At 44.5% G+C, this 18,165-nt stretch overlaps 1 protein-coding gene across 1 annotated transcript in view; it reads left to right on the top strand.

The window, feature by feature from the left end:
- Positions 1–18,165, top strand: part of LOC119464458 (multidrug resistance-associated protein 1-like) — a 162,102-nt gene that overhangs the window by 77,605 nt on the left and 66,332 nt on the right.

The raw sequence follows: 18,165 nt of genomic DNA, 5'->3' as shown, positions 1-18,165 counted from the left end.
CAATAAATTCACAACGAATTACACTAGTACGAGAAATAAGGATTATAAAAAGGGATAAGGTGCCTCAGAAAGGCTGGCCAACGTTTCGATAGGAGGACCTATCTTCGGCGTCAAAGGCGCAGATAGGTCCTCCTATCGAAACGTGGCCAGCCTTTCTGAGGCACTTATCCCTGTTATAATCCTTATTCCTCGTGTGCTACTCCATTAGTCAGCCATCTTTTTTTGACTTAGTACGAGAAGACATCATTGTGTTCTTGAATGTGCATGCCGCTCCACTGGCTCAATAACGGCTCTACTATAAAGCTGTTAACCAAGTATTCACATTCGAGCAATAAGTCAACCATCATTGCCGTATTTAGTTGTAAACATGCCAATTAGTACACATGTTAATTCTGCAACTGGTAATGTATTCTTATTCTGATAGTTGATATTCTTAAATACTGTGTGTTCCACTACAAAAATATTGCACGAATAAGTGCATAATATATGTCATGCCCTATATAAACATGATCGGAGAGGAGAATTGCTCTCAACATATCGTGCAAAGGAACTTATTGTTAGGCACTCAATTATATGGTGTTTTTTTGCATCCAATGTTAACCTTAGCTACAATAAACAGTACTATACCGACTCGTTGGTTTTATTACCATAGCTGTGATTAAGTCCCCAGTATACTGCACTTTTGATACCTTTTTGAAAACTGGAATAATCACACAATGATGTCATAACTCATTGCTGTGATTATGACACTTCTCAATTTGTACAATTATGTTTTTTTAAGGTCGAGAGAGGTTAATATGAAGAAACAGAAGACAGTGGTCGGTGAAGCCAGGTAAGGAATATTGAAAGTTAGGCTTGCGCGTGCTGTTTATACATGATTGATGGTGTTGACCATTGAAATACTTAATTTATCGGACTTTTTTCAGTGCCCAATTGTATTATTACCTTTCAAATGGCGAAACCAAGCTTTGTAGCTGTTATTATAATGGTTGACTTGTTAGCGTAGGACTGTTTGCTTCACCCAAGTTGTCCTATCATTTACTCTGAAGTGCAACGAATGAACGAATGCAAGTGCGGATGCAAGCGCGTGCATATCGGACCTTTATTTAGAGTGCCGGCGGCTGTTAAAGTTTCATAATGCGGAAACAAGAGCTCCAAATAATAAAGCTTAACAGAAAATCTACGGTGGCCAAAGTTCCATAGATCAAACTGTAGGCTGCAGCAGTTTAGGAAACGCAAATAATTTATCATACGTACACTTAATAAGCTGTAACGGTGCTTAGCATACAAGCTTTACAGGATTTAGCGTGTCCTAAAGTGAATGCATAAAGGATAATTGTGAAACGTTTTCAAAACCGCCACACATCCGGATGAGTTCGATGGTTATGAATGAGTAATTTCCTGTAGGATATTTCGAAATCATTGTAATAACAACACAGAGAATAAGTGCACCATGTTTATTTCCTTATTGGTACTCACCATGCTTCCTCCTCAGACGGACTGCGCTCAGAAGAATGGTGCGTCTAATGAACTTTGTTTTTCTAGTTCAGTGCACTTATTTTAATGCTTCAAAGTTGGGGTCTGCCAAAGAGACAGAGAAGTCCTTATCGAAAGGCAGGGAGGGGTCTGACAAAGCTGCCCAGGGGCCCTACGAGGATATGCGTGATTACGCATTTCCTCTAAAACTGCAACTGTGTACTTGTACGGGCAATCTTTCTGTCGAGAATAACTCAGGGTTAGGAACAATTCCCCAGTGTCTGGCGTCTGTGTCCTTGCGCATGTGCTGGAAAATATGCCTGCTTCCCTGCAAGTCAGTAGTCAGACATGTGGGCAACCATGCAGGTTGCTCTTGTGTCTTTTTCGTCAACATAGACTTTTTGCATTGTGTTTCCAACAGACTTCTTTTTTACAGTGAAGGTGTCTATCGCTAGGATTCGGGATTTTAAGACGTCCGCGGGGAAGAACTGTCCCCTAATACTCTCCCCTAAATAGTCAGACTGAAATAGCCAAAACCAAAAGCAAACGCATATCGCCGCTCGCGTCGTAACTCGGTTTTACGGCCGTCTCTGTGAATGTATGACGTAGTGCGTGACGTAGTGTGCGCCTCATAAGGCGACAAAAGGGAAAGGATTGGCGCCCCTCGTCGCAACCGCGCGAAAGCGCTCGTGCCACTGCTCAGGCGTCTTCTCGCCTAGCTGGCTCCGTTTCCGCTCATCATTCCAGCCTAGAATTTCACTTCTCTCCTGTCGTCGTAATGGGGACGCCAAGTTTACGGGGGTATGAGCCATTACGTAAAGGGGTAGCTCTGTCTTACGTGACGGACAGATTTAATAACAGAGGTGATAGGCAAATGCTTACATATCGTCACGATGACTACCGATCAGGACAATAAATATGTTCGTAACTTTGTTCAAAATTCTGTGTCACCTCTATGTCGTGCGCTAAACAGCTTGGCTGGTCGTCCACCTTCACAGAATGTAATGGCTCATTATTTTTTTTTTTGGTTGATGTCCAAAACGACTAACAATTTTAGTGTTGGCAGGTTATGCTCCTATGCCACAGTTATGAAAGCTATCGCACTCGCAAGTATTTGTAGTGATTGACCAAGAAAATGTTCTAAGATATAACCGCAGAAACCATTAAGGAAGAGACGATAAAATATTAAAATCAGATTAGGTACAAAAGGAAAAGCTGTAAGAGCTTCTAGATTTTTATAACAAATATTCGGCAGATGATTCAGTTAATTCTAATTTAATGCAATTCATTCTTAAAGACGAGCGCCAAAAAATGAAATACCTTATAGATGAGTTATCTTCCTGCTTGTGCTGTAGAGCATATTCATATCAAAATGCATTATGCCGGTACTTAGCCAAAGGCAACCACGAAAAACAAATTGTTTCACGATTCGTATCAATACTTAGTTTATCGTGAAGTATATGGTTTTTAGTTTATTGACAGTCATGGACCTGAGCAGTTAGGAAATATAATTTTGTTGTTAAATACACCAACTGTACCATAGGTACTTGGTATTCAAAGCATTGAAGAAGCATGCGTGCATAATGAACAAGATTTCTGCCAATACTGGAACCCGTAACAAAAAAAAATATACATATATTATTAGAAAGTGTGCTATAAGCACCTGCTCAAAATATTCATGAAAATAAGTGTGTTTCTTTCTGTATCTCATCTGTGCTAGCTAACAAGAGGCAATCTCTGCCACATTTTTTCTAAGACCCTGCCTGAGTAGTATTCAAAGTGCTGCGGTAGCTGTAAAATTACTACCAATAAAAAAGAAATTTCTAATGTCATGGTTATAGAATTTATGTTCGTGATTTGTTGTCGACACATGATAGGATGAAAATGTACGTTTACGTTCGTAAGTAACCACTGGGATGCTTGGGTGATTAGCAAGAATTTTAAAACGAATAAAGGGGATGCGGCACATGTGACACACCTCATTGGATAATAAGAGACAACATATTTTGAGCGCATTTTGGGCATATCGTCTTCGCCATCTGTTCATACGGCTCATCATCTTGTGTGAGCGCTATTTGTGCATATCGTCGTCGTCATTCGTACATACGCCTCATCATCATTTTTGTCTCATGCGGCGCTTCGTCTCTGCCTCGGGCGGCTGCTCTGAAGTAAAGGCATCGCATCGGTCGACGTCTCACAATATCAATATTCAACCTAATGAGAATATTTACCATATCATTATTGTTTATATTAAGAAGATTGCATTCAACCGTCACTTGGCTAAAAGATGAGTGATAAATAGGTCAAATACACAGCAATTAGTATTACTGAGGGAAGAGCCTTAATAAATTTGTCACAATCTGCTATTATTATTACGTGGAAAACACGGGGAATGCGGGAGATGGAAATTCAAGACGATGAGCACCACGAGAGCAAGATGAGTGCTGGAGCCAACATTTCGACAATTGGACTTGTCTTCTTCAGGGCAAATTTGTCATGTTTTGTTCACGTGTATTTCTTGTGGTTTAAAGCCATTGACTTTATAATTTAACCGGCCACGCAGGTACTTTCAAGGAAAGCCTGTCAAGTGACTTCCTTCTTCTAGGCAGTGGTGGGTCCGAACATGACGAAGAATATCACTGTAGAGCGAAGCCCTTAAAAATCACACAGAAGAATAAAAAAATGTCGACCCATCATTTTGACATGTATTTGCGTCAATATTTTTTCATTGTTTGAGGTGTACTATCTTTAACGTTTGCTCTCATGGGTTCTTACAGGTCGCCTTGCGGGTGAATTGCATACATTCGATAATAATAAGTGTCTATTTTCTGAAACAGTGATAGGCAGAGGCCTATACCTCGTACTACATAAAGTATCATTATTTGCAACAATTGCATTTCTTAAAGTCTGCAGGTATTTAGGCCTCCTACATGCGAAATAGCCTAACCTGTCGTATTCATTCTTGTGCACAAAGCCACGTTATCTATATCATTTCAAATGTGTGTGGTACAGTTCAACTGCACTGACGAGCATAAGATGACCCCCCTTAACCCATATTGGTTGTTGTTATAAAGCAGAAATCTTAGCAAGCGAGCACCACTTACTTTGTGCACAGTGCTATGTATATATTTAGATGGCTTCTGATATAACAATATTTACTGATAAGAAAATGGTGAGAATCTCACCCCATTATAATTCGTGAAGCCAACTTTGAATAACGATTTTCTGAAAGACCACTGTCTGAGAGTTATGTAAACAATGAATGCAATGGTTCAGGCAGTTTTGAAGGCCTACTTGCAAATATTTTACAGCGTAAGCTGTTATGGGCTGATTCCAATAGCCGTTTCGTTTCGCGATGGTGTCCGCCTCCACCGCCACCGCTGGTGACCGTAACCGCTATCGCCGGAAATGCGAAAAAAAGTACCCGGTTCCCGCCGGGATCAAACTCGCGCCTGCTGCGTGGGAGTCAGATACTCTTCCACTGAGTCATGCAAGCACTTGTTGTCAGGCAGCGGAAAAATGCCCTATAAACGCGTCCTAAGCAGGAACGCAGGCGCGGAGGACGAGATGCGATTCAGATGAGGCGCGCGATCAACGCGATCCCGTGCCTCTGCCAGGATGGTGGCGCCTGTCGGGATATGGGGGGATGCCAACGGCCCTCTGCCTCGACACACCGAGCCCCGCGGTTGGCGCATGCCTGCGCATCAACCGCGGTCCGGTACAAGCTCGAGGAAACAAAAGACGACAACCACGTGTACACTCGGAAAGCATTTATTACGACTGCAACTAACACTTCGAGCAGGCCAGCTAGCTATATAGTTGACATCGCTGAGGGTTCCCTCGAAGAGAATAATACACTAGGTAAAGAAGGGCTTCCGACTTACCAACTGGGGAATACTGGGGGGGCCGCGGCGTTTGCCGCGGCAAGAACGCGGTTGACTAACCACGTGCGGGAATACGGGAGCGACGGCGGAGACTTCCGCCGTCGCCGCTTGCTGGAGACCAAAGAGACCCGGGCGATATCAGCGGGATCTCACGTGACCCACCCGGTGGCGCTGATAGCGCTTGCGATTCCCGCGCGCCGCCCGCGGAAGGAAAGTTTCCCCTCTCCCAACTCTCCCCGGCACGCATGCGCTTGACGCGACGTTCGCTGCCCGTGCGGCGGTTATGGGACCCGAGGATTCCCACATCCCTCCACCCTTAAATATTGCCCTACGGCGGAGAAGTCGCTGGAACGACGGCATTGACAAAGTATCCGGGCAGATGCGATGGTAAACTCCGGCAGGAAATGTCCGAATCCATGTTGATAGGCAGCACAGTCCTGTGTGGCAGCCGTCACTGTGGCTGACGATGACGGGGGCTGAGCTGAAGATGGCTTGCCCTCAAGATGCGCGCCGCAATGTCCACCCGGGAACAGCGGGTCAGGACTTTCTCGAAGCGGCGCGCGCGCCGGATCGATGAACCTCGCCCCGACGCATCCTCGTGGGAGTGTATGATGGTGGGCCTCCCTCATTGTGGCTGCCATGTGCTGCTGCATCGGGCCGCGACCAGGGAGGGGCCGAGACAGCAGGCAGGGACGTGGACCATGGCAGCAATAGCAAGTCGAGGCGGCTTCACTCGCTCTGCAAAGTCGCTGAAATGCACTCCACAAACACTTAGAATTAAGGCAGTAGAGGCCGCCGCAGCGTCGGCCGTCTGACACGATGCTGAACCACCCGTCTACCGCATAGCTTTATGTGGCAACGAGAAAAAAACAATCCAGTTCGTTTGAATGAAGTTATTCGCTTCGACCGAATATTTCCGGTCCGATTCAGCGCGAAAGTGGGCGATGCTCGTATGAACAAAGCGCTCTCTGGTCCCCCGAGATTTCGGTTATTCCGCCCGCAAAATATTGAGTTCATCTGAACAAAATAAGCTTTCTATTTCGAACGAGGTTTCTCCGCTCGGGCGAGTATAGTAGAACTAGCGAATCCGGTTGCACCCGCTAAATGTCACGGCATGGTCGTCTTCGAACATGCGACCGGCAGCTCCGCAGAGCCTTAGGCCTAATCGCGTTCATGACGGATACCAATGCCACAAAAGACCCATAAAGGGTTCCAATGAGCCGCCGCGAGGAGACGCAGGCCTAGCTGAGTGGTCCCCGCTCGCTGCTCAACACGCAGCTTCCGAGCAGACTCCTGGGACTGCGCCCCGCTGACGTCCTAGCCAGCGTTTCCGGCGCCCAGCTCCCAGGGCCAAAGATACAGAAAGGAGGCTATTTACATATGTACAGGGAAAATCGACCACCGCGCCGGCTGCTGCACTCACTCGCTTCGGGCGTACTCTTAAAAAGAAAACTTGTTGCAAATCTCAGCGTCTACACGAGTTCGGCGACACTGGCGCAGCGTTAACTCGCCCTCGAGAAAGCACACACAGATCTAGCTAGCAATCACGCCTTCGGCTGAGGCCTAACGCTGGTCCGGACAAAGCCTTCAGGCTTCCTCGCATCCGAACCGATCGTCGTCCCGTTTTCCAAGAGCTTGCCCCACGTTGGGCGCCAAAATGTCGGGATATGGGGGGATGCCAACGGCCCTCTGCCTCGACACACCGAGCCCCGCGGTTGGCGCATGCCTGCGCATCAACCGCGGTCCGGTACAAGCTCGAGGAAACAAAAGACGACAACCACGTGTACACTCGGAAAGCATTTATTACGACTGCAACTAACACTTCGAGCAGGCCAGCTAGCTATATAGTTGACATCGCTGAGGGTTCCCTCGAAGAGAATAATACACTAGGTAAAGAAGGGCTTCCGACTTACCAACTGGGGAATACTGGGGGGGCCGCGGCGTTTGCCGCGGCAAGAACGCGGTTGACTAACCACGTGCGGGAATACGGGAGCGACGGCGGAGACTTCCGCCGTCGCCGCTTGCTGGAGACCAAAGAGACCCGGGCGATATCAGCGGGATCTCACGTGACCCACCCGGTGGCGCTGATAGCGCTTGCGATTCCCGCGCGCCGCCCGCGGAAGGAAAGTTTCCCCTCTCCCAACTCTCCCCGGCACGCATGCGCTTGACGCGACGTTCGCTGCCCGTGCGGCGGTTATGGGACCCGAGGATTCCCACACGCCTTATAGTTAAGGTGCCTGCAAACGCAGCGTGCCCGACATGTAAGTTGCATATAGCAGTTGCATGCTGCATGCAACTGGACCTGGTTAACTCAAGCAGGCTAGGTGACTATTTGTCACCAGACCGTTTTGAAGATTCCGGTAAATAATCATGATCATCATCAACAACAACGTACCGTGCCACTGGTCAAGGGATGTGAGATGTGCGCCGCGTATTATGGATACATCTTCGGTACACGTTACGGCGTCTCCTCGCAAGGTAAGAACCGCAGCTGAAAAAGCGAATCGCAGAGCTACGTGCACGGCTACAACCAGGCATCATCGCGCTCAGCAGACTGCTGTGCAGAGAGCATTACAAGCCGCAGATCGCCGTCGACACCGGGCGGACAGTTCAGATCGTTCTCGTCAAAAACGAGGCCAAGAGACTGCCGGAAGACCTTGTTGTGGGTGGTGACGAAATTGGAGCTACTCTTGAGCCGTTCCAGCAGCTTACGCTGTGATTGTGCTGCGTGTGCCACACAGGCCTGTGACTTATTTTCTTGTTTTGTTCACTTTCCCACTTCCCACAAGAAGATTTTAATCACATCCCCTCTCATTGGAAACAGTAGCATGTCAGCTGTCATATGGCCATCATCAAAAATATCTGCCTTCCCAGTAAGGAGCTCCTCTCTCTTTGTACTTTGAGACTGATGAATAAAAAACAGAGGCTTCAAGCGGTTTCTTTTACGGCTGCGTATCATAATTTTGTTTCAGCCTAGGTTTTATCCGTTTGCAGGAATATCATGTACTTGTTGGCAATTGGCAAGAAAAAAAAACAGTGTGCCTCTTAGTACACACATAGCAGCCGCGTAAGAAAATAATCATCCTGCAATTGTCAACGACCTGCAATTATGACCTTCCTGCTGTCGTCATAGTGCTGCTGTCGTTGTCGTCATTACTTTTGTCACACCTTCTAACGCAATTTGTTGCGAAAGCTATTATTGAGGAAAATTATTAGCTATTATTGTTCGTCGATGTAGCCAGTGTTCCGCAGCATCTGTTTTGACCAGTTGTTTTACTGAGGTGTCTTAAACTCCCTTCTCTCGTATACATCCGATTGCGCACCTAGCTTAGCTTTGTGGATACTATGCCAGATTGCATTCTGTGTATGCGTAATATTTTTTGCATTTTGCAAGGCTTCCCATTCCTTAAGGATACGCTTTGTTAGTAGCCTACCCTTAAGTAATGAATTGCTGTGATACTTTGTATGAAATCAACAAAGGTGGTTAACGCTTCTAGAACAAAAAAGACTGGGTAAGAAAACTGTGCTTCATAGCTGTTACATTAGTGGTGCGATGATATTCGGAAAGAATGAAAAGTGATGCACAGTTTTGTACCATCTCTAAGTCAGCTATGAGTGATTCGAGACAAAGATTCCTTACAGCTGCAAGATACTCTAGATGACTTCGCAACAATGCCCATAAAGCAAAAACTTGCGAGATACAGGATCCTGTGAAACATGTCTGCAAAAGTAACCGTACATATGACTGGCATTGTTATTTATATGCCCAATAGGCGTTTTCTACGTTATACGAGCTGAGCACTCCAAGGTATTTGAAGCACTACGCCGATTTGAAATCAGTGTTATTCAGATATGTTAGATGATTATTATCTTGTCGCAAAACGCATAAATTTGCATTTTTTACGTTTTATTTCAGGCTCGAGAATTGACAGCACTCATAAACCAGGTTACTATCAGAGTGCTGTAAGGCTGAATCTAAGTCACTGTTTTTCTTGTTTTCATTTTGTTTGGTTCTTTGCGTCTATAAAGGACGCAATCATCCGCGACAACACTAATAGAACACGCTATGTTTGTGGGCAACACAGTAATAAAAATTAGAAACAGCAGGGCACCTACTACGGAGCGCTGTGGGGCGGCTGAGGTAAAAGAAAGGTGAGAAGAGCACATGTTAGTAGCTGTTACAAACTAGGACCGATTTGTGTTTAGAGCTTAAAAACATGCAAGAACTTTGCTATCCAGATTAGGAAAGCGCAATTTAAGACCGAGCCATTCAGGTGTTACTGTGTGAAATGCGTTTGGGAGATCTAAAAATATGCAGTATATATGGGACCTCTGGTCAAGAATGGAAATTAAGTCATGAGTGAAACACAAACGTTGCGTTTCACACGAAAATGATTTGCAAAATCTGTGATGAGCAATGCGAAAAAAACTATTTATCTTTTAGAAACATAGCCATACGAGAAAAAACATGTTCCATGATCTTGCATGGTATGCTTGTTATTGATACAGGTCGTTAGTTATTGGGAGAGTGCTTGTCTCAGGACTCGAAAAAGGAATAACTCTCTCCGCTTTGTACACATCGGGAATGCAGACTATTTCAAGTGATTGCTGAAATATTTTTAAACGATTATGCAACTGCATACTGGGCTAATAATTCGAAACTTATAGTTATGGTTGTCCATTTCAGCTGCCGACGATATTTATCGCTTTAAAATTTTGTAACAATACTTGCCGAATCAAAACAAATTGAATGCATTGAGAGGAATTCAAATGTACGACAATAGTCACTGCCAACACTGGAATTGTTAAAGAATGGTAATAGGAACACAAGATTTGGGACTCTTGCTCATTCATCGCTGGGGATTCATGTTTTCCTCCAGTGGTTTGAACTTGTGTTGTGAGTATCCCGGTATAGATAATCCCGGTGGGACAGTGAAATAAAAGCTTTAGCAGAACAATACATTCGTCTTTCATGCTCGCTAATCTTTCCAGTCAAGGGTTAAATCAAGGCGAGTGCTTATTAGACGCCACCAATGAGCACTCGCAATGTGGTCTCATTTGCGTGAGGTACATCACTCTATATTTAACGTTTTCGTTCTGTTTACGTGTAACGCCCGGTACAATTTCCTCATGCGATCATTCTTGTAGCAGTCTGTACAGCAAACAGACGCCGCCACTGCGTGCGTGCGCTACCTAACTTGCTGCACCCGCTGTCAAAGCCCACGCAGTGCTTCTGTCTTTCCAAGTCATTTGCTCAGACACGCATTTATTTGTCTGTCACTTCGAATATATTAATTTGTGCGCTACCTGCCACTGCTTTGCAAGTACGACTGAACCCATAGCAACGACATTGCTGTGTCGTCGCCAGTACGATGGTGCCTGCCCCTGCCTTTTCTCAATATTCCGTGCAACAAGGGTGTAAGAGATACAATGACATGCATTGAACTACACATTGTCCGTCGCTGCGTCTTCTGCGTGAAAGACTGAGTCAAAACATGCACTTGTATGTTAAAGTCCTAGCAAACTGCTCCATTTCAATATCCTTTGCGGTCCACTTTCTTTGCTTCCAATTTATTTTCGTAAACATGTTGTACATCTTAAGCTGTGAGTTGCTCGAAAGTTCGAATAATTAACTAGACCAACTATAAGATATTCAGTACCTCTATAGTTATACATTTATAGTAAGACAGGGAGTGGCAGGAATAGTGCATTCAAACACAAAAAAAGTGTCGCTAGCAATTTCTTCGGATGGCACCTCCCTATACCTACCTTTGTTATTGATTGCAAACGATGCCCATATGTCCCCTTATGTAGTTGTCCCCATTTGTATAGATGAAAATTGTGCCCATATGTATGGACAAAGTTCATGCAGGTTTTCTTTAGACACGATTTGCCAACTAGCCAATGGTATTTTGTACGTATTGTCACATTGTGTCACACAACTGATGCGACAACATGTGGACAGCATCGTAGAACCTTGAATTCTCCTCAGGCAGGAGAACAAAGCGTGCAGCATATAAAAATAGAAATATAATGGGGCATATGCATGTAGCGAAACTGGATGGTAACGCATCTACGGATACTGCACCACTCGCTCCCGGAATATAATGCTGCGCTGCACAATCTCGGTGCAGGTTTATGGTCTAAAGTGGCTGCTGCTGCTGCTGAACACCGCTAATTACTGGTCTGCAGTGGCCCCTTCACATTCCAGGGAGGAATATCACCAGCATTCGGGCTAAAGAAAGCGTCATGCCAGCAACTAATATGTGACAGACATGTACCCTTCAAAATTCAGTCTTCGTCGTCTTCTCCAGGTTGAATAAAATTTCTTCGGCGCTATAGGTATTAGTCGAGCGGCGCTCAGGCTATAATTATTATACTGTTTTAGCAACTTCGATGGACCCTTCTCTAGATGCCTGCTACTAAGCAAGCAAAGAAGTTGCCACGTTGATCGACGTTTTTGTCCAAGAAGAGGGCACACCATTGACGCTTGCAACACAATACGAGGGCCCCTTTTGAGCTCTCAAACAAAGTGAAAGGTCACTCACTGTCAATCCATGTTTACGAACGTAATATAGCTCATTTGCTGAATGGCGCCAAGCGTGCCTTTACACCTGATACTGACGTTTTATTGCAACCGACTTACAATTATTCCGCCCCACATATCGCGGCCCTCGGGCGCTTTGTTACGGGGCATGTTACGTGGACATATGCTAGGGTGTCCCTTTTGGTATACCTATAGCGACACTTCCGTAAATACTACGGTTGAAAACGAAACGAAAGGGATGAGAACCCTACAGTGGTGCCCTCATCTTCTTCATTTGCCTTGACCAAGGAACTTCGGCACTGTACAATCTCCTCCACCCGAGCCTTTCATCGAATCGAAATGTTACTATAGCGAACGGGGAAGTAACTAAGCAGACAGCCACCGCCCTAGTTTTAGGTATACGACCGAAGCTACAACCATCATCAGCGACCCTAAGTGAGCTGTTCGAAACAATGCATGCGGTGGAGTATCTGTCTCAGCTAACCATACTCTAGTGTACAGCCACAAATCACAACCGGACAGTCTTCTCTGTGATCAGGCTAATTGGCTGTGGCGTTGTTCTGTTCAGTTCTGGGTCACCGACTCAATTACGGTTCCCGGTTGGTTTGGGGGCAGGAAAATTCCGAAACGAAAGTATATCTAAACACTGGTACGCTATTAGAACCCCAGGTGGTCGAAATTGTTACTCAGTTCACCACCACGGTATGCCTAAAAATCGAATCTCAATATCTGTCAGGATAGAAACCACCAAAATAAAATTTAATTTATTACCGTGCGTCATACGTGATTGTTGGACATGGCTATCTTAATTTACAGCACAACTGCTTAATGGCGTAAGGTAAAAGACTCTTAAATATATCATTTAATTATTATTTATTTTGATATTTGTTCCACACGTGTAATATGCGGCAAAGGGTCGTAGTGACCTGAACGAGCAAGTAAGCATATTGATAGCAAATTATTTGACAACTACACGGGATGCTCGTACCTTTCAGAGTTGCATAAAAAGCACAAAATATTCCCTTCTTGAATAAATAACAAGCAAAGTGTCGGCACCACGCAGAATAAGAACATGATGGCCTCAAAAATAAGTGGTCATAACGGTGGCGCGAAAATTGTTGGCGTCGGTAAATGAACAATTTGGGCTTGTATTCGCTTTCACGCACGCCAGACATTTGACATTATGCAACTTCCAACACAACGTGTGCACGTGAAGCGACTAGCCATCTCGGCACACCCCAGCTTTGAAATCACCGCATGATACTCCCAAGATACGGTGCACTGCCATCTTATGCACTCAGCCGTGCGGACAGCCATACGCAGCTGCGGCCACGGTAAAGCAGGAGACCCAGTCTCACCTGTACTCTACCCTCACGTGCGCTTTTGAACAAGTTACGGCGGGCTCACCTCAGCTCCCCATCGCCAAATTAGAGACCGTTTCATGAAGTGACCTCTGGAATTGGCCCCACGGGAGGGCGGCGCCCATCAAGCCACAATTTTTCTCGTTTTATCCCCGCAAGCTACCCTCGCACCGACCGCAAATGGGCGTAGGGAGCGATAATTTCGCAATTGAAGTTTATACGGAACCTTATAGGAACCTGGACGTTGACAGCAAACACTTGCCTGGGGTGTTAATGCAATTGATGTCGCAATAAAATTGAGGAAACTAGAGACTACTCAGTTATTGAATGAGAATGCCGTTTGTAGGAAACACTTTCTCAAAATGCAGAATCGCACTGGAATGTAGTTACACAAGCGTCCTCGCACTTACCCCAAAGGTAGACCCTCCATAGCACTAATCTGCCCTAAAGACGCGCCAAAAGCTCCTGGAAATAAGCACTGAATGAAGTGCTACCACAAAACGAGCTTCGAAAAATATTCACAGTCGGCAAGATAAATAGAGGACTTACCAATGTGGGCTCCTTTACGTCTGGAGATGCAGCAACTTCATTCGACACTACACACTAAACATTTTAACACCCTTAAGGGTGTTAAATAGGGTGTTTTCAAAATTTACACCCTATAACACACCCTTTTAGCACCCTTTTTGCTGAAAACACCCCACAATAAGGGTGCGCACGCGTATAGGGTGTGAGTTTGCCATTCATAAGGGTGTTAAAGCATGAGCTAAAGGGTGCTAAATATATTTGTGCAACAAACTGCATGCACGCACACACTTCCATTATTGTACAGATTGCGCAATGCGTTCGTGTACCGCGATTTCTGAGGAAATTACGCTATTTATACGATGGTAACTGGAAATGCGTATGGCCAGAAGTACATATGTCGATTAACAGAAAAAATATGTTCATATAGCATCATTACAGAGCAGTTATACATTTTGACAGAAAATTAACACGCGGAATATCAACGTTAAATAAAGCAACAGGAACATTTTTGTAGACCTTGAAATACCGTTTAAGACTTTTTCACAAAAGTCGGAAAACACTGCGTGTCAAGTACAAACAGTAAGGGGACATACAAATGAACAAGCAATCAACGTCAAAGTTTTATTTAAAATACAGCTTTATGATTCTAACGTTTTAAGGTTGACTGAAACAATCAGGAAAAAAATAACTTCGAGCAATGTAACATCTATATATTTAGCACTTTTGCATGTCTGTGTTTGAAACAAAAGATTATAAATATTCAATGTCCATTTGAATTGTAAAGCTCGCTATAACAAATCACATATTTTTTGTGATGCTTATGCTGCCATGGTTTACAGTCACCGGCACTTGGTTTAGAAAAGTCTGTATTGTGCTATTGCACTACTAACATAATGCAGAATTATTATGAAAACATGTACTTAAGATGCAACATCTGGACAATAAAGGTTGGCTTGCCATACTTGATAGGTATAAAAGACTTGATCAAGTTTAATTGAATGATCATTTCGATGAAGCTTGACTTTCTCACGTGATGCTAAACAAAACCGTAAAAATATGCATAAAAATGCAAGGCACTAGTGCAGGCTGTGCAGCCACAACACTTTCACATCACGAGAAGTAGCAACTATGTAAAAAAAAACTGAGTGCACACTTCTACATTATACAGCTGGTTTATGCTAAACTGTGGCGAGTGCTTATCACACTGCGTCCTTTGTGCTGCCGCATGTACAATGGTTCGTTCTCATTCTCTGAAAGTGATGTCAGCAGCTTGTATTCTTCTGTCATACTCACAACATACACATGAAAATGCTCATCAAAATAAACGGTTTCAAGCACATTTGCCACCACCAAAAGTACCTTGTTTACATAGTACAGTCCACATACATGAACAAACTTTGGCAAATCATCAAGCGAAATGTTGTCAACCAGGCAACAACCTACCTTGTACATCCTGCCATTCACAGTTAGAGAACTTACAGTAAACGAATTTGAGCATTCAAGGCCGTGGTCAGAAACGAACTGCTGTACGCATTCAGGGAGGTGCTCCAAGAGCACAGGGCAGCAACCAGTTGTGGTAACACTGCTCTCATGAGAGAGTGTAAATGTGAAGCTTTGCAATAACTGGTGCCTGGCTGCCAGACTGTACGAGAGATGCTTCCTATTGCGGATCTTGCGTGAAATGTCTTTAAAATATTGGTGTTTTGCTTCAAATCGCATTGCCCAGAGGGCACTTAGAGGTCCAAACTTTGTGATGAGTGAAGGATAATGTATTAGATAGTGCACTTTGCAAGGTAGTGATGAAGATGGGAACAATGATTTGAATTCCAAACAAAAAAATTGAATTTTTTTTTGCAGGTAGGCAATATACTTGGTAGGAATTCTGTAGCTCATGATAATGTCTACAATTTCGCGCAAAAGAAGGTAAAGTTGCCACACATCATTTCCGGTAGGAACACATTCACCAACAAAAAACGGTGAGATGCCGAAACAAGCAAAACACTTGAGCTGCTGAGGCCTTCATGGCTGCTTTTCCTTTCAAAAATTCTTTTGACAGCGGCTCTGGTTTGTTGCGCACATCATGGGCGTCATAATGCCATTCACATATCACCTTGTTCAAGTATGTGAGGGAAAAGAAATTCTGTTTTATCAATGATGAAATGATATGCTGCAATGCAAATGGCAATACACCTTCATGAACGTCATGCATCACATCTGGAGGTAGATGTTGTGTTGGATTAAACCCGTTGAATGTGAGGGAACATGCTTCTCTAACTCCATATAATGATGCAGTGGGAAGCCCAGCACTCAACATGTTTATATGGTGCTGATGGCCTTCTGGTGTGCGAAGCAGAAAATCACTTTCCAAAAATTTGTGATTAAGCTCATGGTGCAATGCCATACAAAACCTGCAAATTCTACCATGACTGAATGAGCATTTAAAGCCTCCTACTCTATGGCTGGACAAATTATCACCAGTGAAAATAAAAACTGAACCTTTTAGAAGAGTTCCATTAACTGACAATACCCTCTTCTAATTCCTTTACATCTGTAATTAAGGGAGCCAGGATCTTTGAAAAGCCATAGGTGGCCACATGCTTGTCTCTAACAAGCAAAAGCAAATGGATTCCCGAGAGTGCTGAACGGGCTCTTGTAGCAAAATTTAACAATGTAAAATACACTGCAGTCATTTTATGTTTTCCTCTTTTGCTACCCAATGGGTTACACACCTCAAATTCATCACTATAAAGCTGAATGCATAATTTAGAAGTGTCCCCGGCAAAGTAGGCATGATTTTGGAATTCAGTACCATCGAAAGCAGAATACAAGTAGTTGTCTTTTTTTGGGTAGCCGTTGAAGTCACCACATAAGTGTGAATGTTCAAAGATGCACTTCAGTACATCACAAAGTGGCACATACTCCATGGTGTCAACTCTTCCAGTGGCTGTCAGTTCCAAGCACTGTGGTACGAGGCTCAACAAAGGGAAAATGTGTCCTCCAATATCTCAGCCGACCCGACTTCGAGAGTAGCTGGTTCAGCTGCTGTGTCCATTCTTGTTTTGTGTGAGTGACAGCACCAATATTTGCGCAAAGCTGTTCACCCTCAAGTATTTCTTTAATGAAAGAAATAACATCGTTCGCTATTTCATTCAAGGTGGATTCAGGAAGACGCCTTGCTTCCTTCCACTTCAGAAGCAGTGTTGCAAACTGATTCACATATTTACTGAAACTGGGGCTTGATTGAGATGGCTCAGGATCACGTGGAACTTCTTCTTGGGCTTCTGCACGCTCTTCACAATGTGCCTCAAACGCGCTCCTTTGCTCCATGTCCAATGACACACTTGAGATGAGCTGCGTTCTTTCCGTTAGAAGTTCGGCGTGATTCCGGTATACATGCCTCTTGTATGAAAGAAACAGTCTAAATGTCTTCATGCAGCCTCCTAGGCCACACAACCAGTTATTTTCATGCCCATGAACTGTACGAAGATGCCTGAAAAGTGCCTTGAGTGAGAACTTTGGACACGCGCATCTTGGGCATCGGAAGTAGCGAATACCTGGCATCTGAAAAAAAAAAGGTTCTTTTTAATAATTTTGCGCAGCTAGAAATCAGAATGGCAAGCGATATATGAAACAACGCCTATCAGTATAATGCAGTGCCCTAAGCTTCGTTTCCTAACAGTTTAGCAGTAAGCAGAGATCCTGGTGTTCCATAGGTCAAACTGTTGGGAAAATACTGTAACCACATAGCAGTGCCGAAGGGAGGGAGGTTGGGTTAGTTGACCTCTGCTTGGGTTTAGAACGTGCCCGTGCATTTATCAGTTCTCACAGCCCGCAGCGCGCGGCTGCGGCTGTAGCCCGTGCACCCCAAGCGCGCGCCTCTCCCTGTTTCGTATCGAGGCGCACTTATGTCGTCTCCGTTTTTTTCTAGTCTCGCACCGCGCAAGATTTCGTGAGGAAGTGCGTTAAGAATCCATGATACGGAAAGGCAGGCGTGCAAAACACGGACGTAAGAACGAGAGGGCGGCGTTCGTGTTGTTTTCCTTGTCCTTATGTCCGTGCACTGCGAGCTTGTCTTTTCTTACCACGAAATATGGTACAGCGGCTAAAATATAACGTGAGATATCAGAATACTCACCTCTAAGTCACCGAAAGGAAGGAACACCTTAAACGCCGCCTTTTTGCGCTTCTTTTTCGCACTCTTCTCGACTGCGGTACACACAACTGATTAAACAACAGCTGTTTGCCCCACGGCGAACTCACATAGAGCTTATAGTTTCAGAATAACCAGCGTGACATGTGCTCCGGACCGCACTAAAGCAGAGCATGGACAACTGATTGCGTGTGTCTTAGTTTTCGTCATAAATTTTCT

This window comes from Dermacentor silvarum, chromosome 9 (assembly GCF_013339745.2).
Source record: "Dermacentor silvarum isolate Dsil-2018 chromosome 9, BIME_Dsil_1.4, whole genome shotgun sequence".
Classification (NCBI taxonomy): Eukaryota; Metazoa; Arthropoda; class Arachnida; order Ixodida; family Ixodidae; genus Dermacentor; species Dermacentor silvarum.
This window is presented reverse-complemented; position numbering and strand designations above follow the sequence as displayed.